We start from the raw sequence: 24637 nt of genomic DNA on the forward strand, positions 1-24637 counted from the left end.
GCTGACATGGGGGGCTGACATAGGGCGAAAAATACGGTACAGTGCTGCAGAGACCAGTGCAGCAGAGAACGTAGTCAGTTTATATAGTCGTTATATAGTGTTATATATTTTAATATGCACCTTGTGTTTTGTTATGCACGTGAATCAGTCAGCCCCGCCCACCCCCTAAGCCCCGCCCCAGTAAGTATACCCTGAGGTACTCTCACAAATTTTGTACATTTTCACGCCATACCTCGCCCGCTTAGTGGGGAATGTATTGGCGGAAACTGAGTCTCCCCTTGAACGCAACGAGAGACTCATCAACCGCGACCTCCCTTCCAGGTACATAGGCCTGCGCAAATTTGGCCCCGAAGTGATCGATGACCGGCCATATCTTATACAGACGGTCATGGGCAGGATCACCTCGGGGGGACATGCTGCATTATCGGAATAATGCAGACATTTCCGGATGGCCTCAAACCGGGGACGTGTCATGACCATACTGTAGAGTGGGGTCTGGTAGAGGACGTCCCCACTCCAGTATTGCCTGACACTGGGTTTTTGCACTAGACCCATGTGCAGCACGAGGCCCCAAAATGTCCTCATCTTGGCTGCACTGACCGGCGTCCAGCCACCGGGTCTAGCCAAAAAGGAGCCTGGGTGCTGATCAATGAACTGTTGGGCGTACAGGTTCGTCTGCTCCACCATCAGATTCACAAATGGGTCACTGAAAAAAAAACTAAAAAAGTCAATTTCAGTAAACCCCACTGTGGGAATTTGGATTCCTGGATTGCCAACAAAATCCGGAATCTCGGGCTCAAAATCCACTGGGGGACACCAGCTAAGTTAACCGGCAGGGGGCACCGGTGGGCTTATTTGGTGGGCCAGGAAACCAGTACGAGCCCCAGGGCGGCTCGTACTAGGGTGGGCCACAGGGTCCCTAGCATCTAGGGTCTCAAAGCTGGAAAACAGTAAATTTTGATTTAAAAAAAAAATGGAATTTTTTTTCCTAACTAACTTTTCCCTTCTATCCCTGCCTAACGGTGCCTCTCCCTCACTGACCCTAACCTACCTGGAGGGTGATGGGTGCAGGAGGGTGATGGGTGCCGATGGGGGGATCGCAGGAGCCTGGTGAGGACGGTGCTGCAGGGTGCAGGTGCTGAACAGGAAGAGGAGGGGAGAGAGGAGAGCTGGAAGTTTGAATCTCGCGCCTTTCTGCCTGCACCAATCAGTACCCTGGACAGCACCCATCAGCACCGCCTCTCCCAAATGTTCGTACTGTGATTGATGGTGTGTAATCACACCACCGATCACAGTTCTTTTCCGGTTCATCGGGTAACCGGAGACCCGAATGGACCGAAAACGCAGCAAACCGCAGGTCTGAATTGACCTGCGGTGTTCTGCGATCGCCGATGCGGGGGGGTCACATGACCCCCCCCCCCCCGGCGTTGTGACAGGATACCCGCTGAATGATTTCAGCGGACATCCTGTTCGGATTAACCCCCGCCTCACCGCAATCGCGATTTAAAGTTAGGACGTACCGGTACGCCCTGAGTCCTTAAGGACTCGGGAAGGTACGCCCTAAGTCCTTAAGGGGTTAAAAAATGAATGTTTGATTTATGATTATTATTCTGTCCCATTACTTTTGGTCCCTTAACAAGTGGGAGGCACATGCAAACTGTTATAATTCCTACACCGTTCACCTGATTTGGATGTAAATACCTTCAAATTAAGCCTCATGCACACGGTCGTCACTTGAATGGGTTCGCAATTCTGGAGATGCCGAACAGAGTCACAAAACGGAACACCGGAAGCGCTATGGAGTGCTTCTGTGGTGTTTCTTTCCGTGGTTCCACACCGCAAAAAAATATGACATGTCATATTTTTTTGCGGTGCGGACATACCACGGACCCATTCAAGTTGAATGGGTCCGGCCCGCTGCACGGATGTTGCCCGTGCATTGGGAACCGCAATTGCGGTCCCCAATGCATGGAATGGCCGCACAACGGCTGTGTGCATGAGGCCTAAAGCTGACAGTCTGCAGTTAAAGCACATCTTGTTCGTTTCATTTCAAATCCATTGTGGTGGTGTATAGAGCCAAAAATGTTAGAATTGTGTCGGTCCCAATATTTATGGAGTAAGTAAATGTGAAATCTATACTGTAGGTATACAAGTACGTAATCCTATAAGCACCATCTATAAGAAAGCACCATCTATTTGGCCAGGGAATTGTGTTTTGCCTTCCTCAAAATCAAACAGCCTAACCTGAGAAAAGTTAAACTGGACTCTAAGAAGTGACTTTTTCAATTACTATGTTTGTACTGCAGCAACAAACCAGCATCACATACTACATTTTCAAACAGTAAAAAAACATGTGCAGGTGAAATTTTGTTATCCAGTGGTGAACCTAAAATTCACATGGGAACCAGAAAGAGTCTGCAAAATCAAAGGAAGAAATAAATCAATAGCAGGTATAAAGAGAAAAAGTACCGTATTGGGCGCATAAGACGACCCCCAACTTTTCCGTTTAAAATATAGAGTTTGGGCTATACTCGCCGTATAAGACTACCCCTGCCTGCCCAGCCCATCCTGTCTCCAAGACGATCTTCTCCAGTCCAGGGAACTGACCATGGCAGCCAGGGCTTCAGTAGCGTCCTGGCTGCCATGGTAACCTATCTTTTTTTTCACATTCATAGTAAGGCCTGGGAAAAGATGGTGGGTCCATTGCGATGGGGGATCTGTGGATGGCACTGTTATTGGGGGGGATCTGTAGCTTGCACTGTTATGGGGGATCTGTGGATGGCACTGTTATTGGGGGGGGGATGTGTGGATGGCACTGTTATGGGAGGGGGATCTGTGGATGACACTGCTATGGGGGGGGATCTATGGATGACACTATATAGCATCTTATGCTATATATGTCATCCACAGATCTCCCCCATAAGTGTCCCCCAATACACCGGCCCCGCCGCTCACAGCAGTATAATATCTAAAGACTATTCCTTAACCTGCAGTAACCTGACGCGCCTGCTCCACCTGCTTCATTCATAAAGTGGGCGGAGCAGGCGCGTCACATGAGTGAGTGACATTACGTCGCCGCCCGCTCTGCCTGTTACCGGAGCTTCATTGTAAGGTAATAAAGATCATAGCGCTGATTTAAAGTTCAAGTTACTGCCGGTTAAGGAATAGTCTTTAGATATTATTCTGCTGTGAGTGGCTGATACATCGCTGCGCTGTGAAGCTGTAGCAGCCCTATAGTGAATAAATTAAGAGAGGGGCGGCACTGGGATCCAGGATTCGGGGTGCAGCAGCACAGGGGGAGGGACGAACAAGCAAGCGTCCCTGTCACCATGGGAACGCCTGGGTGTTAGAATATACCATCGGATCTGAGTTTTCACGATCTCACTGAGATCGTGAAAACTCAGATCCGATGGTATATTCTAACCCCCAGGCAAGCGTCCCCGTCACCATGGGAATGCCTGGGGGTTAGAATATACCATCGGATCTGAGTTTATACCTTATACACGGCGTATAAGACGACCCCTGACTTTTGAAAAGAATTTCTAGAAAATATGGTAAGTAGGTAAAATGTTTTCAGGAAATCATGAAGACTGGCAGGGGATCATTAAGTGGCAGTCCTTTCCCTTTTTTATCACTTTCACATATAGTACATTCAGTTTTTGTTTTTTCTCCAGTACTGTACAATACATATCAATGGGCTGTTGAGAAATGCCTGTCCCATGACTGTCCTATGTGAACATGGCCTAAGATTTTATCAGTACAAATGGAAAGCTTTTTTAAAGGGTTGTACCCAATAGAACATATGGACATTTTAGCGGCCATTACCCTGCTCAGGCCACCCTCTATTACCCTGAGCAGAAAGCAGTTAGAAAGAAAGAGTCTTCCTAACTGGAGGACCTTGCATTACAGTGCATTATATGCTGCAGGGGAAATGGTATGTCAGCCCACAGATTTGTCTAGCAATAACTGACTGCTGATAGTAAATTCATTTGGCGAAGGGGGTTATCCATATAGGATAGTTCCATTGAAGGAACACTAAACTTATAATGAATGATGAAAGTAAACAGGAGATACACTTGAACACACTGCAGGATCTTCCGCATAATCCCGAAAAAACCATCTTGCAGAATCCCTTCAGAGAATGTAGGAGATCATTTTCTGTTGATGTCTTATATTTTTGGCAGGTGAACAAATGAGGGGGTGGGGCTTAATAAAGGGTGTGCCTTAAAAATCTTTGTGTCCTACGACAGGGCACATGCTGTAGCCAGCTGTCTGACAGCCAGACATTGAATAGTGAGAAGTAAGTAGGTAATGACTGATCTCCTGAGACACGCAGAGAACATGTCTCTGGTAAATTTGCAAAGTGAGAAAATGAATGGGATATTTTTGTGACTTTTCTATATTTACTGTTCCTTTAAGGACTTGTTCAGACCTAGCATATTTTGCGTTTTTACTGCTATGTTTTTGTGCAGTGAGATTTTTTTCAAACTACAGTTTGCAGCAATCTATGGCCGTGTTTGCACACTATAGGAAAAAGCAATAGCCTATGAGCACTCCCGTGGTCTCGGCCACCAGAGAGGTAGGCACTTTTTCCTATTGTGTGCAAGCACGGCAACCGCTGATGGATTGCAGGGTGGTCATAACCATGGAAACGAGAAGTGTATAAAGTGATGGAAAAATTAATCCAGCCAGAAAAGGAAGCTATATAGATAATAACAATACATTAGTAAGTGCCTTGTATGAACTTTCTCTACATGATAAATGTCACTTGCTGAAGTGAGACAACTCCTTTAATAAACAAGATGATGAAGAACTCCCACAATATTTCTTGTACATTTAACAAGGTCTATTTTTCTCAAAGTCAAAGATCTGTAAACTTATGGTTCTAAAGGTATGCCAATGAGCTTCTCCGGGAATAGGACCAGCAAGCTTTACATTGGCTAAAATTTAAGAAAAGCCTTTGCAGCCTTTAGTACCATCAGATGATGGCCAACACTAGCAGTAGGACAAGAAGATTTGGTGCTTTTGATGGAGTCTGTGGGAAAAAAAGGAACTGAAAAAACCCAGAGAGGATTCAACATCCATAGATGCTGCTACTCCCTTAAACAATCTCGGGTAGACCTTGTTTTCTGTGACATTAGAAATTAAAAGGTTTAGAGAACCAAAAATCACAATTCATGGGGTTGTCCTACTACAAAGGAATCCTAGAAGTAATTCATTGTCCTTCCCTGGGAACCTTTCTGGCATCTTATCATCCTCAGTAACATCAGGTACCAATGTTTGTGTTAAAGTGCTATCATGCAGACTAAACCGGGTTGTAGAGTCTAAAGGATTATCCATTCTTCACCTAAACCCTGCAAGTAGGTATGAACTTTCCTGTACTGTATCCCCAGGTGATGCTCACTCAGAGTAATACTGTAGCAGAGGCAGAAGCAACAGGAAAAGGTTGGCAACAGGTACAGAGCAGGATAACCAAAGGCATAGAGAGAAGTGAAGTTCAAAACAAGTCAAAATTGTGGAGCTGCAGGTACCAGGTGAAGGGGTTAAGCAAGAAAATAGAGGCAAATCTGGAATAGCAACAATATGATAGTCAGGAACTAGCAAAAGTACAGTAGGAGAGTGTTAACACTGATGCTAGATCTAAATATGCCAATAAGGATGTCATCTTTGAGCACCAAGTTCCATGATAACCCGATGCTGCTAAGATAATGGAATGAAGCTTCTGTGCAGGGGAGAAGGGTGAAGCTAAAGGTTGCTTTAGCAACCACCTGAATAAAGGAACGAATGGCCAGAGCATGGGAAGGGTGAGTATCAGTATCCCCCTTAGGGCTCCTCCCAGAAAAACTCAACAAAGAATGAAGAGAATACCTGGTGTGGAATTTCTTGAGAAGAGGAGCGTGAATGTTTAGGTATTCATCTTCTCTTCTTTGGACCACAATACTGTCATCGCCAGCTCTCTGAGAAGGTCTGACAGACGTTCTTCTGTACCTCTTGCATGATGTTCTTTGTTTTGGTTTCACTTTGTCTTCTCCTTTCCTTCTCCCAGCTGTCACCTATTCACACTAATTGCCTCCCTTTATATTCCCTCTCATACTGCCTCACTTTGCGGTTTATTACTTCCTGGATTGAAGTGATCACTGCTGGAGACTTCTGTTACTGCTTGTTCAGATAAGTCCTTTCTTGTATTGTGTTTACTTGCTGGCTTGATTCTAGGTGACCCTGACTCCCTCCGTATTAAGTGCAGGGAGCTGGTGGTCGTGTCCCCTCCCTATTATAGGGTTTTCAGGTGTCACACAGTCTAGGTACGAGGGCATGCAATCGTCTACCTCTGAGACCTTTGTATGAGCTTAGCAGTCAGGGTGAGCTCTTAGGGTTTTCCAGGGGTCAACTTTATGCTCCTTAGTTTGGGATCAAGCCAGTCGGATGTTTATCCATAACTTCCAGCTATCTGCAATATCATCCGTGACAAATACTTTCAATCAATTGAATAGTTTATTTTTCAAGGGAAGTGAGTCCGTGGCAAGAATTTGTGGTGACAATCTTCAGGTACAAGAGAACATCCCCTTGGAGAATTTACAGGTGAGATGCTAACAGCAGTTAGCGTGCACTTAGGATCAATGATCTGCAGCCTCAGGAGTCCTAAGTGTCAAGGGATGTGGAGACAGCATTGGCTCAACTTAAATAAGAGAAGAATAGTGTCCATTGTGCCTGACGAGGATTCATCCTGTGAGCACATTAGAGATATAGGTGATTTTTGGGATCCACAAATATGGTCATAGGAAATTTGGCTCCCTCCAAGAGATGACACCATTCCTCCAAGGCAAGTTTCACGGTCAGCAGTAAACAATTTCTCATGGAGTAGTTTCTCTCTGTTGCGGTAAGTTTCTTGAAAAAAAAAAACACATGAAAGAAACGTAATCCTTTTGGCCCGCTACAACTAAAGGTGTATTCCGGTCTTCTCTATTTAAGATGACTATATGACACTTATTATTATAGCCTCTGTTGATTATTCTGTGCCGTTTGCTATATTTCATAAAACATGAGATGGCAGTGTATTTTGAGGAGACTGTATGATTTGCCTAGTCATATGACCCTAAATCAACAGCCATTTTATGAACAGGACCTTTGTGCAGACAGTGCAATAAGGGGATATACCTGATGAAATGTAGGAAATAGCATAGAATATCAACAAAGGCTATATTAGTAAGCGCCATATAATTATCTATCAAACACATTGCTCAACTGTAATTAGAAAGTGGCCAACCCCTTTAAACATCTCCAACTCTAAACAAAAAGAGGTTGAGGGGCATTTAAGAGTTTATGCCAATATTGTGGTGTAAAAAAGTTGCTAATTATGGCACATGCCATATTTGCACCATAATTTGTGACTTTTTGAGCTTTTCACCACTTTTGCAAAGTGGCAAGAAAAGGGACGGGCTTGGCGCAGTTACTTACTTCAATTTACGCCAGAGTAGATTATAGCTGAAGTCTATGCCAGCCCTTAGTATCTTCCACTTAACAAATTAGGCGCATCTCACTTTGGTGCTCAGAGATCAAATATGGCGTATGGCAATGCCAGTCTTGATAAATGTCCCTTGTTGACCTCCAGGAAAATTGCTTTTTGGAATCTGGGTGATGGAGAGCTGGTGCTGTAGAAAACAGGACTTGAAATGGTTGAAAGTCTCTGTGAGGACAGTTAGGGGTGCAACCACCTGGAACTAGTATTGAATGAACAGACGGCAATAATTAGTGAATCCAAGAAATCTTTGGAGGGTATTAAGTCATGTAGACACTTTATCTGGGTCCATACACAACCCTTCGGAGCAGATGATGTATCTTAATTAAGGACGTTCTAGATACTCAAACCTTTCTCCAGCTTGGCATACAAAGAATTCTGAATATGAACTAATACTGAGCAGATATTGAGTTGGTTGCATTACATATCTAGAAGTACTGATCTATCTCAGAAGATTCTGTTTACAACATGCTGAAAAACCACAGGAGCACTGTCGAGGTTGCATTACAAGGTACTCGTAGTGATCATCCCGGGTAATGAATTTGGTCTTCCACTTGTTGCTCTCCTTAAATTGGATGAAGTTACATCTAGTTTTTATCACCCTTGGTCTGATTAATAGTGTCCAAAATAATGAAAACCACACCTTTCTCAGGGCTACTGATCAAGCATTAATTAGACCACTCACATTTAAGGCTACTTTCACATTAGCGTTTTTTGCGGATCCATCATGAATCTGCAAAAACGCTTCTGTTACAATAATACAACCGCATGCATCCATCACAAATGTATCCGGTTGTATTATGTCTTCTATAGCCATGACGGATCCGTCATGAACAGCATTGAAAGTCAATGGGGGATGGATCCGTTTTCAATTGTGTCAGAGATCCGTCTTGCTCTGCACCACATCGAAGACAGAAAAAAGCTTCTTGCAGTGTTATTCTGTCCACGATGGGAGCGCAACCAAATGGAACAGGATGCATTTTGTTGCATTCCATTTCGTTCAGTTCAGTCATAGGATCTCAATAGCGGAAGAAAACGCTTCAGTTTTGTCCCCATTCATTGTCAATGCAGGGCTCCAGATGGCGACCAAAATGGTCGCCAATGCGACTTAGAATTTACAAATGGCGACAAGACTTTATAGTCTTGTCGCCATTTGGACTAGACCCGCCGCCGCAGCTCTGCCATTGAATACAGCGGCGGGGCACAGGAGATGATAGTTCTCTGCCCCGCCGCCGATGTTCTTCTCAGCAGCGCAGTGGAGGATACAGGAGGCGGGTGCAAGAATGAAATAGCCGGCACCCGACCTCTATGACAGGGAGCTGCGATCTGCTGCAGTTAACCCCTCAGTTGCGGTTAACTGCAGCGCATCGCAGCTCCCTGTCATAGAGGTCGGGTGCCGGCTATTTGATTCCAGCACCCGCCTCCTGTATTTGTATTAACAGGTCAGTTATCTTCATTGGTGGTGCAGTGCGCCCCCCACACCCAAGTATAATAAACATTGGTGGCGCAGTGCGCCCCCCCACACCCAAGTATAATAAACATTGGTGGCGCAGTGCACCCCCCCCCCCCCAACACCCAAGTATAATAAACATTGGTGGCGCAGTGCCAATGAGGGTTAAAAAAATAAAATAAAATGTACTCACCTCCTCCAATTGATCGCATAGCTGCCGGTCTCCTGTTCTTTCTTCAGGACCTGCGGTGATGTCACTCAGTTCATCACATGGTCCATTACAGATGAAGACAGAAGAGAAGCCGGGCTGCACGAACAAGTGGATTAAGGTGAGTTAAATTATTATTTATTTTTTTCCCCCTCCAGCCCTATTTTACTTAGCATTCTGTTTTAAGAATGCTATTATTTTCCCTTATAATTATTTTCCCTTATAACATGGTTATATCTACACAACACCTAACCCAAACCTGAACTTCAGTGAAGAAGTTCGGGTCTGGGTACCACAGTCAGTTTTTTTTATCACGCGCGTGCAAAACACATTGCACCCGCGCGATAAAAACTGAACAACGGAACGCAAAACTGACTGCAATTGCGTACCTACCTGCGCGGGTTTGCCGCAATGCACCCGGGACGCATCCGGAGCCAAAACGCAACGCCCGTCTGAAACAGGCCTAAGGCTACTTTCACACTTGCGGCAGTGTGATCCGGCAGGCAGTTCCTTCATCGGAACTGCCTACCGGATCCGCCGATCTGGATGTGACTGAAAGCATTTGTGAGATTCGTCCGGATGCGGATCCATCTGACAAATGCATTGCAAGAACGAATCAGTCTCTCCACTTGTCATGCGGACAGACGGATCCGTCTTTTTTACGGACGTAAGGACGGATCCGGCACTCCGGTATTTTGAATGCCGGATCTGGGAAAAATGTCTTCAGTTTTTTTCGCCGGAGATAAAACCGTAGCATGCTGCGGTTTTATCTTTTGCCTGATCAGTCAAAACGACTGAACTGAAGACATCCTGATACATCCTGAACGGATTACTCTCCATTCAGAATGCATGGGGATATGCCTGATCAGTTCTTTTCTGGTATAGAGCCCCTGTGACGGAACTCTATGCCGGAAAAGAGAAATGCTAGTGTGAAAGTACCCTAAAATATTAAGTTTAAATCCCCCCTTTCCCAATTTTACATATAAAATATATACACAATAAATAAATAAACATATTACATAGAGCTGCGTCCGAAAATTCCAAACTATTAAATTATTAAAAAATATCTCCTATGCGGTGAGCGCCGTAACCAAAATAAATAAATAAAAACCATGCGATTCGCCATTTTTTAGTCATCTTGTCACCTCAAAAAATAGGAGAGGACTGTTCTATTATGGGCCGAAAGTTTCATAAAATGCTAAATGCACGCGGCTTTTTTTTGTGTTTTTTTTCTCTGATATGATCGGCGTAGCGTTGTCACAATACCAAAATTTTTCATCAGTTTTGATTTGACGACTAAGAATTTCATTTGGCTCCTAAATTTTTCAGTTCAGGAGCCAATGGCTACTAGGTATTTTTTTTAGTCTGGAGCACTGCAATGGGGACAAAACTGAAGCGTTTTCTTCCGCAATTGAGATCCTATGACGGATCTCAAAGCGGAATTGAAACCGCTAAGGGTACTTTCACACTTGTGGCAAGGAACTCCAGCAGGCTGTTCCGGTGGGTGAACAGCCTGTCGGATCCGCGCTGCTTCTAGTGCACGCGTGTCCCCAGACTATCGCTCCGGCCCCATTGACTATAATGGGGGTCGGGCCCGAGTTCCGGCGGCAGCACGGCAAACATGCCGAAAGGTGGCCGCAATAAAACTACAACATGCTGTGCACTAGCGGCAGCACGGATTCGACAGGCTGTTCACCCGCCGGAGTTCCTTGCCGCTAGTGTGAAACTAGTCTAATGTAAAAATAACCTAAGTGGTCCAAGCAGGAAACTCCTTTATTCATAACTTTCCATAAAATTTATGTACATAATGAGAACTCTTTCAGGCTGAAGTATAATGATGCCCTCCGTTCAGCTTTTTCGGGTAGAATTGTTGCTGGGAGTCTGACACCCCCACTGATCAGCTCTTTCGACCAGCTGTGTCGGCATGGGTCTGACACCCCCACAGATCAGCTCTTTCGGGCCAGCCGCATGGCTGAAAACTATACAGTGCACAGATTGGAAGCAAAAGGTTCTGACACTGTCCTTTTTGGCACAGGCATACTGCAGTTCAGTTCCAATTCACTTAAATGGGAGCAGATCTGCAATACAACTAGCAGTTTCCCTACCTGTCACGCTTCGGTGTGGGAGGGAAACCCACACCGAACATAGGAGGGAAAGGGGTGAGGGGAAAAGCCCAGGAAACTAGGGAAAGGAGCAGGTCACCTCCTAGAGAAACCCGAATCAAAGTCCTGACTGACTGCCAGTATGAACTGACCCCAGAGGTAGGGAAGTTAATACACAGGAACCTAAAGTCCTAACTCTCCCTGTAGGACCCTGGTACTAATGTCAGGACAAGAGACAACCTGTTCCTCCAAAGGGTAGGACTAACAGGAGTCTACCTCAGGCCTAAACATGAATGGCAGGTGAAAGAGCAACACAAGAAAACCCCAACAATAAACAATTGACAATTGACACTTTAAAGACACTTAACTTCAAATAGCTATGGAAGCACAGGAACTCTGCCAAGATCCAAACACTAGCAATCCACAAAGACTGAAGCTATAAACCACACAGCATGGTGGGAGAAGCCACAATAAATAGGGAAGGTAAAATGACCACATAAGCAACACCTGAGGCAAGGGGTGTGGCAATTACCAGAAACAACACAGACACGAATTGATCCACAAAGAACCTGTCAGATCAAACCACATGTTGCCAGTCTCACTGATCTCCTGCCACTTGTCACGGGAACGTTCGTGACACTACCACAAAACAGTTTACGGAACTGTCTGCTTCCAGCTGCATACACTGTATCGTTTCCGAAACAGCTGATTGGTGGGGGGGAGGGGGGTGTCCGGGGTTCGTATGCCTCTGATCTAATATTGATAACCTATTCTGAGGAGAGGTCAACATTATCTGTAGCCTAGACAACATTTAACATGGATGCGCCTGGTGATAAACTCCCTTTCAAATTTCTGTCCGCCAATCACTAGTACTTGACTGTATATAGTGTAGTCAGCTATGGCATGAACGCTGAGGCAGACTGGCCATTGACCGTACAGAGAAACTTCCCATGGGCTGACGTCCAGGAGACCATCTGAGCCCTCCGCACCGCTGCCAGCCAGGTACATAACCATATGCTCCTAGCATTAACACTGGGAACATCGATTCCCAGTCCGTTTGTTCCACGAAAGAACTTTCTACAGTTAAAGTTCGGTGTCATTGAACATACACAGCCAGTCTGAACGACTGTAGCAGCCACAATATGTATGGCTAACAATTGTTCAACCATCAACCTACTTCTATATAATGGGATCACTATCTTTATATGCTCTTTTTTCTACAGTAGCGTGTTCATGATGACATTGTGAAACTATTGGTCTTTTCATACTGCTAAAAATAATATATGTCAACATATATACAAAACCGTCAGTATAAATACAAGTGCCAGTCTATGATAAATCTTCCCCTTTGTGCCTCTTACTTTGGGAGATATGGCCTAACTGCTTCTGAATGTTTCATGCATTGCATACTTTGAGGGAGATTTAAAGGATAACTGTCATTGTTTTTTTTTTTTATGTAATTGGATTGGTCTGACTAAGTTTACCTTAGTTCCCTAGTTAATACTTTTGTATAGGTATTGAATTACCTAGTAATTGCAGCATGTTCTTTCCTCCCCCAGGCATTTCAGCGGTGCGGCTAAAACAGCGTTGCTAGGTGTCCTCCGTCTCCTATTTTCTATATACAGAAGACGAAGGACGTAGTAAAGGGCAGTCCCGAACGCTGCATGCGCGCTCCCGTCGGACCGGGATAGTGCCGATATTTGCAATAAAAATTTGCGATCAACTACTCAGGAGGAAGAGGGCGTGTTTAAGTCTGGAGAAAGACGATTGGTTGGGGTGGGGCTGCGCGTTCCCGAGATGAGCCGAATGAATTTTGGGTAGTTAGGGAGGGAGGTCTTAGCCTCAGGGTAAGGGCCTCGTCGGCCATCTTGAGAAGATAGAAAGCTGTCTTGTGAGGAGCGGTTACTATGGACGGAATCTTATTAAACAAGTGGTAGGTGAACACAATAATTAGTGATTATGGATTATCACCACAGCAGCAACAATATATATGAAAATTTAATTTTGAGTGAAAATATGACCGTTATCCTTTATGCAATTCAACGGCATAGTTGGCTGTAGCAACCTATCAGACTTTCATGTTGCAGAGGCCCCAAGCTAAAGGGACTATCCACATTATCCTAAAATCTGTCCAAAGTCACTAAATGCCTTAAAAATAGAAAAATATTCTCTACTTTCCTGCCAACCTCTGCCCGGCGCTGTGGTCCTTCTCCTGCAATTTGTATACAAGGTGTGCAGGTATACAGCATGTGACTGCTGAAGCCAATCACTGTCCTCAGCGGAGCCTGCTGCAACCTTGTGTACAAACACCAGGAAGTGGACGAACACCGCACTGGAGAAACGGGCGGGGTTGCCAGCTGTCCAGAAATTTATGGACAGTCTGTAAAAATATGCAACTTTTTTCCTGTGTCCATGAAAAAAAAAATAGATGTGTCCATGATTTTGTTGAGGCTGGTGGTAGTTGATTAGATTATTTTGGTGATCATTTTACAGCTCACAGTAAATGCTGGTAATGAGTTATTATCGGTATATTGAGCTATAGACATATATTACTGGTTCAGGACCCGACTAGAGGGACGGCCATACTGGACTTAGTATTAACCAATAGGCCTGACAGAACAACAGACGTGCAGGTTGGGGGACACCTGGGAAATATTGACCATAAAGTAATAACCTTCCAATTATCATTCAAAAGAGCGTTTCTTCAGGGAGGAACAAAAATACCAAACTTCAAAAAAGCTAAATTTAGCCAACTAAGAGAGGCCATAGGCCTAACTAACTGGGACAAAGTCCTCAAAAATAAAAATACAGCCACAAAATGGGATATCTTTAAAAGCATCCTAAAATCTCTTTGTGAGAGGCTGCTTTTATTTGTTTTTTACATGTTCTATTTTTTTCCTTATAGTTTTTCAGTGCTTCCTCGCTACCCTCCTATTTTAGTGATTTATATGCTTTCTTTTTGTCATTTATTGCTTTCTTTACAGTTCTATTTATCCACATTGGTTTCTTTTTGTTCCTTAACCTTTTATTCCCATACGGTATGTATGGGAATAAAAGGTTAAGTAACAAAAAGAAACCAATGTGGATAAATAGAACTGTAAAGAAAGCAATAAATGACAAAAAGAAAGCATATAAATCACTAAAACAGGAGGGTAGCGAGGAAGCACTGAAAAATTATAAGGAAAAAAATAGAACATGTAAAGAACAAATAAAAGCAGCCAAACTAGAGACCGAGAGATTAATTGCCAAAGAGAGTAAAACTAACCCTAAAATGTTCTTCAATTATATAAATGTTAAAAAGTATAAATCTGAAGGTGTCGGCCCTTTAAAGGGTTTCTACCACCACATTTTGACCTAATTAGCTGTCAGACACTAGCGATCTGCTAATGTCTGCTGTACCTAACCATGCTATTGTAATTCCTTTCTCTGCAGCGGTTACCCTAAAAAACGTAGTTTTATTGGTATGCAAATGAGCCTCTAGGTGCTATGGGGGCGTCTTTTCAGCACCTAGAGGCTCCGTCCATTTGCCATTTCTGCCGCCCAGCGCGCTCCAGCCCGCCCCTCTCCTCTAAATTGACAGCCTACTGTCTCCCTGCGCCGGCATCTTCACTGCGCCTACGCCGATTACGGCGCAGGGAGCAGTCCAACAGTCACTGCGCCAAATACAGAAGCACACGGCGCAGGCGCGAGTAGGCTGTCAATCTAGAGGAGAGGGGCGGGCTGGAGCGCGCTGGGCGGCAGAAATGGTGAGTGGACGGAACCTCTAGGTGCTTAAAAGACGCCCCCATAGCACCTAGAGGCTCATTTGCATACCAATAAAACTACGTTTTTTAGTGTAACCGCTGCAGAGAAAGGAATTACAATAGCATGGTTAGGTAGAGCAGACACTAGCAGATCGCTAGTGTCTGACAGCTAATTATGGCAAAATGTGGTGGTAGAAACCCTTTAAAGAGTAATGAGGGGGGAGTCGCAGAGAGCGACGAGGAGAAAGCAAAGCTGTTAAATATTTTTTTCTCTAATGTATTCACTGAGGAAAATAAACGACAGCGACTTAAAAAGATTAAAATAGACAAATTGCCAGGACCGGGTGGCATACACCCCCGTATCCTAAGGGAATTAAGTAATGTCATAACCAGACTCTTATTTCTGATATTTGCGGACTCTACAGTATACTGACAGGGAATGTCCCACAGGATTGGCACATGGCAAATGTGGTGCCAATATTCAAAAAGGGTCCAAAAACAGAGTCTGGAAACTATAGGCCGGTAAGTTTAACATCTGTTGTGGGTAAACTGTTTGAAGGTTTTCTGAGAGATGCTATCTTAGAGCATCTCAACGGAAATAAGCAAATAACGCCATATCAGCATGGCTTCATGAGGGATCGGTCATGCCAAACTAATTCAATCCGTTTCTATGAGGAGGTAAGTTCTAGACTTGACAGCGGCGAATCAATGGATGTCGTATATCTGGACTTCTCCAAAGCATTCGACAGGGCCGTCTTTTCGAATGGGCACGCTGGGCAGTTGCCCGGGGGCCCCACTTGCCTGGGGGCCCCGCCTGCCCAGTGAACCCACCAGCCAACTTCCCAACCGTCATTTAGCAGCGGGCGAGGGGGGGCAATCGCCCCCCCTATGTTGTCCTTTGCCCCCCCGGTTGCCCCCCCGCTGATTCCCCCAGTTGAATACTAATGAGCGCTTCCATTATGGAAGCGCTCATTAGAACCGAGAGACCAGGAAGTGGTGAACGCTCTGTACTCACCACTTCCTGGTCCTCGGCTGTCGGCTGTGCAGGGCTGCGCACAGCGTGAGGGCGCTCTGTGACCTCACGCTGTGCGCGCCAGTTCAGAGCACAGAGTCGACTGAGGAGAGGCAGGCGGCGTCCAGGAGCAGGAGAGGTAAGTGATTTTTTATTTTATAAGAAAATGTGGCTGCTGGGGGCATAAGGGGGCTAATGGAGAGGCATATGGGGGCTAATGGAGAGGCATATGGGGGGCTAATGGAGAGGCATATGGGGGGCTAATGGAGAGAGGCATATGGGGGGCTAATGGAGAGAGGCATATGGGGGGCTAATGGAGAGGCATATGGGGGCTAATGGAGAGGCATATGGGGGCTAATGGAGAGGCATATGGGGGCTAATGAGGCATATGGGGGCTAATGGAGAGGCATATGGGGGCTAATGGAGAGGCATATGGGGGCTAATGAGGCATATGGGGGCTAATGGAGAGGCATATGGGGGCTAATGGAGAGGCATATGGGGGCTAATGGAGAGGCATATGGGGGCTAATGAGGCATATGGGGGCTAATGGAGAGGCATATGGGGGCTAATGGAGAGGCATATGGGGGCTAATGGAGAGGCATATGGGGGCTAATGGAGAGGCATATGGGGGCTAATGGAGAGGCATATGGGGGCTAATGAGGCATATGGGGGCTAATGAGGCATATGGGGGCTAATGGAGAGGCATATGGGGGCTAATGGAGAGGCATATGGGGGCTAATGGAGAGGCATATGGGGGCTAATGAGGCATATGGGGGCTAATGGAGAGGCATATGGGGGCTAATGAGGCATATGGGGGCTAATGGAGAGGCATATGGGGGCTAATGGAGAGGCATATGGGGGCTAATGGAGAGGCATATGGGGGCTAATGGAGAGGCATATGGGGGCTAATGGAGAGGCATATGGGGGCTAATGGAGAGGCATATGGGGGCTAATGGAGAGGCATATGGGGGCTAATGGAGAGGCATATGGGGGCTAATGGAGAGGCATATGGGGGCTAATGGAGAGGCATATGGGGGCTAATGATGAGAGGCAGCATATGGGGGCTAATGATGAGAGGCAGCATATGGGGGCTAATGATGAGAGGCAGCATATGGGGGCTAATGAGAGGCATAATAACACTGTCATCCACAGATGCCCCCATAACAGTGTGTCTTCCACAGATCCACCATAACAGTGCGCCTGCGCACTGACGAGAGACAGAAAGAAGGGGAAAGAATCCGCGGAAGCAAGCAGAGGACGGCACAGCAGACGATTGAACAGCTTCTTTTGTAAGTAAATAGTTTTATTATAAATGTATCCCTGCATACCGCAATTCTCTCATATTTTGTAATCTTATTTATATATACTTATTTTGTTTTTGCCCCCCCATTTTTGACTGTGGTATCTTTGTGCCCCCCCTATATATTATTCCTATATTAAACACTGATTTTGTTGAAAGTACCAATAAATATCGCCTTATTGATAATTTGCATTTTTATTCTAGTGCGTGATTGTGTAGACAGGGCCCCAGTGCACTGTATTGCCCGGGGGCCTATAATGCTCTTAAGATGGCACTGGCATTCGATACTGTACCGTATAAAAGGTTAGTATATAAAATGAGAATACTCGGACTGGGAGAAAATGTCTGTATGTGGGTAAGTAACTGGCTGACGGATAGAAAACAGAGGGTGGTTATTAACGGTACATACTCAGATTGGGTCACTGTCACTAGTGGGGTACCTCAGGGGGTCAGTACTGGACCCTATCCTCTTCAATATATTTATTAATGATCTTGTAGAAGGCTTGCATAGTAAAATATCAATATGTACAAATGACACTAAACTGTCTAAAGTAATTAGCACTGAAGAGGACAGTAGACTACTACAGATGGATCTGGATAGACTGGAGGCTTGGGCAGATAAGTGGCAGATGAGGTTTAACACTGACAAATGTAAGGTTATGCACATGGGAAGGAATAATGCAAGTCACCCGTACATAGTAAATAGTAAAACACTCGGTAACACTGACATGGAAAAGGACCTAGGAATTTTAATAAACAGCAAACTAAGCTGCAAAAACCAGTGTCAGGCAGCTGCTGCCAAGGCCAATAAGATAATGGGTTGCATCAAAAGGGGCATAGATGCCCGTGATAAGAACATAGTCCTACCACTTTACAAATCCGCTAGTCAGACCACACATGGAGTACTGTGTACAGTTCTGGGCTCCTGTAAACAAGGCAGACATAGCAGAGCTGGAGAGGGTCCAGAAGAGGGCAACTAAAGTAATAACTGGAATGGGGCAACTACAATAGGGGTGGGCGATATGGCCTAAAATCTATATTGCGATATAATTTGAAGCATGTGTGATATATATTGCAATATATTATTTTCTTCTGTATGTATACAAAAAAGACAAATTTATAAACTTTGCAATAAATTTCATCAGCCCCATGCCACTTGCCATCAGTCAGCGTCAGCCCCATGCCATTTGCCATCAGTCAGCGTCAGCCCCATGGCATTTGCCAATTGCCATTATCAGACATGTCCCCCAGAGCCAGTGCCATCAGCCCCATGGCATTTGCCATCATCTATCAGACTGTCTGATGATAGCAAATGCCATGGGGCGCTGATCTGATGGCACTGGCTCACTGCTGGGGGACACATGTCTGATGATGGCAAATGCCATGGGGCGCTGATCTGATGGCACTGGCTCACTGGGGGACACATGTCTGAATAAGACATGTGTCCCCCAGTGAGCCAGTGCCATCAGATCAGCGCCCCATGGCATTTGCCATCATCAGACATGTATTCCCCAGCAGTGAGCCCATGCCATCAGATCAGCCCCATGTAGCATTTGCCATCATCATACATGTGTCCCCCCGCAGTGAGCCAGTGCCATCAGATCAGCCCCATGTGGCATTTGCCATCATCAGACTCCATGTGTCCCCCAGTGAGTCAGTGCCATCAGATCAGCACCCCATGGCATTTGCCATCATCAGACATGTGTCCCCCAGCATTTTCCATCATCAGACTCCATGTGTGTCCCCTGCTATATATTCAGAGGGACAGAGCAGCCGGTCTCAGTGCCATCAGAGGATGACCAGGTTCAGGCCATCCTTTGCAAAATAATCCTTTCCTTATCCACTCCCCCCCCCCCCCCCAACCCCGATCCTCCAGCAAGAGTCCCCGTCCCCTCACAAGAGTCTCTGTTATTATACTTACCTTTCCTGCAGGGTGCTCGGCAGCGGCCAGCTAATGGAGTCCGCAGATGTGGCGTCTCTTCTTCAAGCACTGGGTGGGACCAGCAATGTGGGCTGACGCTGTGTGCACGCCGGCCCTGGCCAGGACAGCGGTGCGGAGTCGGGAGGCCAAGGAGCGGTGAGCCAGAAGCTTCTGCGCAATCATTCACTACCGCTCCGCGGTCATATCGCGGGGCGGCGATATACACAAAATCCATATCGTGGCACATATCATATTGCCAATATCGCCCACCCCTAAACTACAGTACCCTGAAAGATTATCAAAATTAGGGTTATTCACTTTAGAAAAAAAGATGACTGAGGGGAGATGTAATTACTATGTATAAATATATCAGGGGTCAGTACAGAGATCTATCCCATCATCTATTTATCCCCAGGACTGTGACTGTGACGAGGGGACATCCTCTGCGTCTGGAGGAAAGAAGGTTTGTACACAAACATAGAAGAGGATTCTTTACGGTAAAAGCAGTGAGACTATGGAACTCTCTGCCTGAGGAGGTGGTGATGGTGAGTACAGTAAGGCTCCATTCACACGTCCGCAAAATGTGTCCGCATCCTTTCCGCAATTTTGCGGAAAGGGTGCGGACCCATTCATTCTCTATGGGGACAGAATGTGCGGTCCGCATCCACATTTGCGGATCCGCACTTCCGCATCCGTGCTTCCGCAAAAAAATAGAACATGTCCTATTCTTGTCCGCAATTGCGGACAAGAACAGGCATATTCTATTATGTCGGCAATGTGCGGTCCGCAAAATGCGGAACACACATTGCCGCTTTCCGTGTTTTGCGGATTCGTGTCTCCGCAAAACACATTGCGGACGTGTGAATGGAGCCTAAAGGAATTCATGAGGGGCCTGGATGTATTTCCGGAGCTAATAATATTACAGGCTATAGCTACTAGAGAGGGGTCGTTGATCCAGGGAGTTATTCTGATTGCCTGATTGGAGTCGGGAAGGAATTTTTTATTCCCTAAAGTGAGGAAAATTGGCTTCTACCTCAGTTTTTTTTTTTGCCTTCCTCTGGATCAACTTGCAGGATGACAGGCCGAACTGGATGGACAAATGTATTTTTTCGTCCCTATATACTATGTTACTTGTCATTTTTTATCACTCATTATGGTTTTCCAATTTGTTCGTAGAAAATGATGGATGTCTGTGATTTTGAGTTAAGTTGTCCATAAAAAAAATAATAATAATAATAATCTGGTTGGCAACCCTGAAAAAGTGCCAGTATATAATGTTTTTCATGTTAGGGCAATTAGACAACCCCCTTTAAATGAGTGATGTCCATCACCTGTGTATTTTTTGATAATTCTGCCGCACTGAAGTTGGACATTACAGTGCTGCCTCCTCTCTATTCGCACCTGTGGTATTGTGCATACATACACGTTATGTCAGGTCAAGACTTGTATGCAATACATAATACCCCACATTCCTAACCCGGCAGTACAAAGCTTGACTCTCGTGCATGCATTCGCGCAAAGCAGCAGTGCATAAGGAATTCATTATTACATCGTCTCACACGGTAACACAAAATGGCGCTCCAGCCACAGGACTACAATTCCCGGCGTGCAGTGCAATCAGCCTGCAGAGGAAGTGACGAGGAGGACGCTGGTTTCCGGCACAGCACACGTGGAAGTGTGCTGTGCTGCCAGCATGGCGGTAGGGACGTTTAGAGGCAGGGCTCTTGCAATCCTCCGCACTTTGCTGCAGACTTTCTGTGTGGCGCCTCACAGGTAATTCTGCCTTCATAGCTGTATATCGGGCTGTGCACATCTTGCTTCAGTAACATCCAGTGTGCCTGTTGTTGGGTGTTTCCGCCATGTGTGCCAGAGAGATTCTCCCCAGACAGCCTGAGCTGGCGCCATGGTGGCTGCTTAGGTTCGCAGTGGGAGGAACATGTCCTTCAGGTTTGTACAGGTATGTAACTGTGCTTTCTGTTACAGGGTGCCTTGTCTCTGATGCAGCTCCCCGGAATCCTAGGTAATGTATGTTGTATATATTCTAAGATCCCCAGCACGCTTTGCTTCAGTGTCACCAACGTGCTCCATTTTGTTGGTGTTCCTGCAGTGTGTGCCAGAGTGACTCTCCCCAGACAGCCGGCGCTGGTCTTATGGTGGCTGCGCAGGTTCGCAGAGGGTGAAACATTTAGATCATGTCAGTCATAGGTGTTACCTAATGGGTGGCACTGTGCTGTGGCCCCTTTAGTCAGCTGATTGGAAGGGGACACTTGGGTTCTGATCCACCAGGTATGTGTGGCAGCAGCGGCCCCCCCAACAGTATTAGAGCTCATGCACACTCCTGTCTGCAAAAATTATGGCTGACGTCCGTATGCATTCTGTATTTTGCGGAACGGAACAGCTGGCCCCTAATAGAACAGTGCGTACAATAATAGGATATGTTCTATTTTTTTTGCGGACCGGACATACTGAAACAGAATGCACATGGAGTAACTGCCATTTTATTTTTAGTGTGCACACATTGAAATGGTTCCGCTTACAGTCTGTAAAAAAATGAAAATACGTTTGTGTGCATGAGCCCTTATACTGCCAGATGATCGCTAGGAGCGATTATCAGGCAGAAAATCTTCCCGTCTAATGTTATAGAAAATGGATATCATTCAATCAAAATGGCTGCCATATCCTGGGACAGCGCCCTGCCACATGGCATTTTAGAACAAAGAAACTAAGGCTTATGCCCATACATGGATGTGTTTAGGTTTCCTCCATTGTATGAGTATGCAGATATACGCCCTTGTATTATTGTCCAATTGGAGGAGTCTATGTATGACCCTCCCCTCCACTAAGGGTATAGAATGCTTTGACCTGATACAGTGTCGGTGTAGTACTTCCATGCACATATTACCTTATTCGGAGCAGGTGAACAAAGCTAATCTCTGCTTGTGAGCATCAATATCACTAATATATCCTTCAGACCAACAGGTTTTATGACCAATTACACAGGCAGATCTTTTGTCCTACACACCAACTACTGGTCTGATTGGACAGATATTGGTCAGACAATCTGTTGGTGTATTACAGACCTGGTGCCCCCTTATGCAGTACCCTCACCCATCAGCTGTTGGAGAAGGCACCAGCGCTCGCAGTAGCATTGCTTCCTTCTCGCAGCTCTGTACATTGTATAGCGTCTGTGCATGGTATTGCAGCTCAGTCCCATTGTCTTCATTGGGATTGAGCTGCGCCTAGGCCATGTGACTGAAGAAAGTGACATCACATGGCCAAGGCTACTGTGTGCGCTGGTGCCTTCTCAGACAGCTGAACAACGGGGATCTCGGGTGTCAGACCCCCACCAATCAGATGCTGATGACCTACCACAGGACAAGTCATCAGTATAAGGGCTCGTGCACAGGAACGTGGTTTGGTTCTGCATCAGAGCCGCATTTTGTGCGTTTCAGATGTGGACCCGCAGGAGGGCTGTCTGCATCTGTCGCTCCATTCCTGCAAAAAGAAAAGAAAAAATAGAACATGTCCTATTCTTGCCTGTTTCGCGGACAAGAACAGGCCTTTCTATTATGTGCGGGGCGGCATCCATGTTTTGAGGATCCACAATTTGAAGACCGCAAAACACGACGCAGTCGTGTGCATGAGCCCTAAAAGTCTCAGAAAAAACCCTTTAAATCCTATTGCTGTCTGGGGTGTTTGAATATTTGGACAGCTCGTAGGCAGGACAATTTTCACAGCTGTGGCATGTACAAATAAGCCTAAATTACAAAATGTAAAAAAAAAATCATACAAAACCCCCCCCCCCCAGCCGCCATACCCATATATTTTCTGAAAGTAGAAATCTGGCACATTGTCAGAAATGCCACTCTGAACTTAATACACACATACACCTTTATGCAAATCTACTTCAAAATGTAATTTTTCTTAAAAGTTGATATTGCTAAGTAAAAGTGTGACCTCATCATAAATTAGGCGAATTTTCCTGCTGCACAGGGGATATAAAGATCACTGCAAAAAGAACTAGTCTTGATTAAATCTCCCCCATAAATGTCTACATGAGGCCCACTGTAGGCTGTAGCAGACTTTGCTTCAGTCACTCATTTTGTTCGTTTTTGGATGTTTTTATTTGTGAGTCTCTTTAGATCCATTTGTAGTTGTTTGGTGGCCCATTAATGGTAAAAAATAAAGGACATGCTATATATGGTACCTTGACTTATGAGTGTGTTTTTTTTTTTTTTTTTTCTTCAGGTGTTTGACTCCTCCAAGCAAAATTCGGGGTGAAGGTTGTATTAGCTACAGTATGAAGGTCTAAATTAGTTGGGCCAGTGAGAACAAGACTGTGCAGTGAGTCAATGAGGTGCTAGAGATTAGTAAAGGAGTCCAGTATGGTCTGTAGTTCAGCTCAGAATTTGGGACAAGTTACAAAGTTGGTTACCTGTGATTTTAGACCCAGAGAGCCAACTTAACCCGTTCGCTGCCAGCGGGTCTCCGCTGTTTCATAATCACGATCATTAAAGCCTTTTAGATGCCGTGGTCAAGTGAGATCACATCTAAAGGGTGAAAAACCCCGGAAGCGTGTACCGGCATGCTCTGCGGTCAATGAGGATGCTGGTAATTGGTTTCAATATGCTGGATCTCTCTGAAGAGACCCAGGATTTTGAAGCTGCAATTCTTATTTTGGCCAGCAGGTGGCAGGCCGACATAAGAAATGAGCAATTCTCCTCAAATCATGGGTTTGAAAGACCCATGGGGGGTCAGAAAAAAAAAATGTTGTAGGCTCAAATACGAGCTTCAAAATCATTTAAAAAAATGTAAAAAATGTATAAGTTTAAATTGCCCCTCTTTCCGTAGAATAAAAAAATAAATGCATAAATAACAAAAGATATAAACATCATGGGCATCACCGCGTCTAAAAAACGCCCATACTATTAAAATATAAAAATATTTTTTGCAATGTGGTGAATGGCGTAATGGAAAAAAGATTCAAAATGGCCAATATGCAATTTTTTTCATCGCTTCTTACCCCAAAAAATGTATTAAAATGTGATCAAAAAGTTACACACTCCAAAATAGTATCAATAAAAATGACTGATTGTCCCGCAAAAAAATGAGCCCCCACACAGCTCAGTAGCCATAACTGTATAAAAAGTTATGGGGGTCAGAATATGGTGATGTATACATATGTGGTATCGTTGTAATTGTACTGACCCAGTGAATGAAGGCCACAGGTCAGTTTTGCCGCAAAGGTAACGCCGTGGGAACAAAACCCGTAAAACGGAGGAATTGGTGTTTCCCCATTTGCAATTTATTTTCCTGCTTCCCACTCCATTGTATGCTATATTAAATGGTGGCATTAAAAAGTACGTGTCACGCAAAAAATAAGCC

At 45.2% G+C, this 24637-nt stretch overlaps 1 long non-coding RNA gene across 1 annotated transcript; it reads left to right on the forward strand.

Moving 5' to 3' along the window:
- Positions 1-20898: 20898 nt before the first annotated feature.
- Positions 20899-24218, forward strand: LOC120996906. The gene is made up of 3 exons (XR_005777973.1): positions 20899-21025; positions 21236-21272; positions 23501-24218. It is a non-coding gene; the product is annotated as an uncharacterized LOC120996906 (long non-coding RNA).
- Positions 24219-24637: the final 419 nt, after the last annotated feature.

Source organism: Bufo bufo, chromosome 4 (genome assembly GCF_905171765.1).
Source record: "Bufo bufo chromosome 4, aBufBuf1.1, whole genome shotgun sequence".
In the NCBI taxonomy this organism is placed as follows: domain Eukaryota; kingdom Metazoa; phylum Chordata; class Amphibia; order Anura; family Bufonidae; genus Bufo; species Bufo bufo.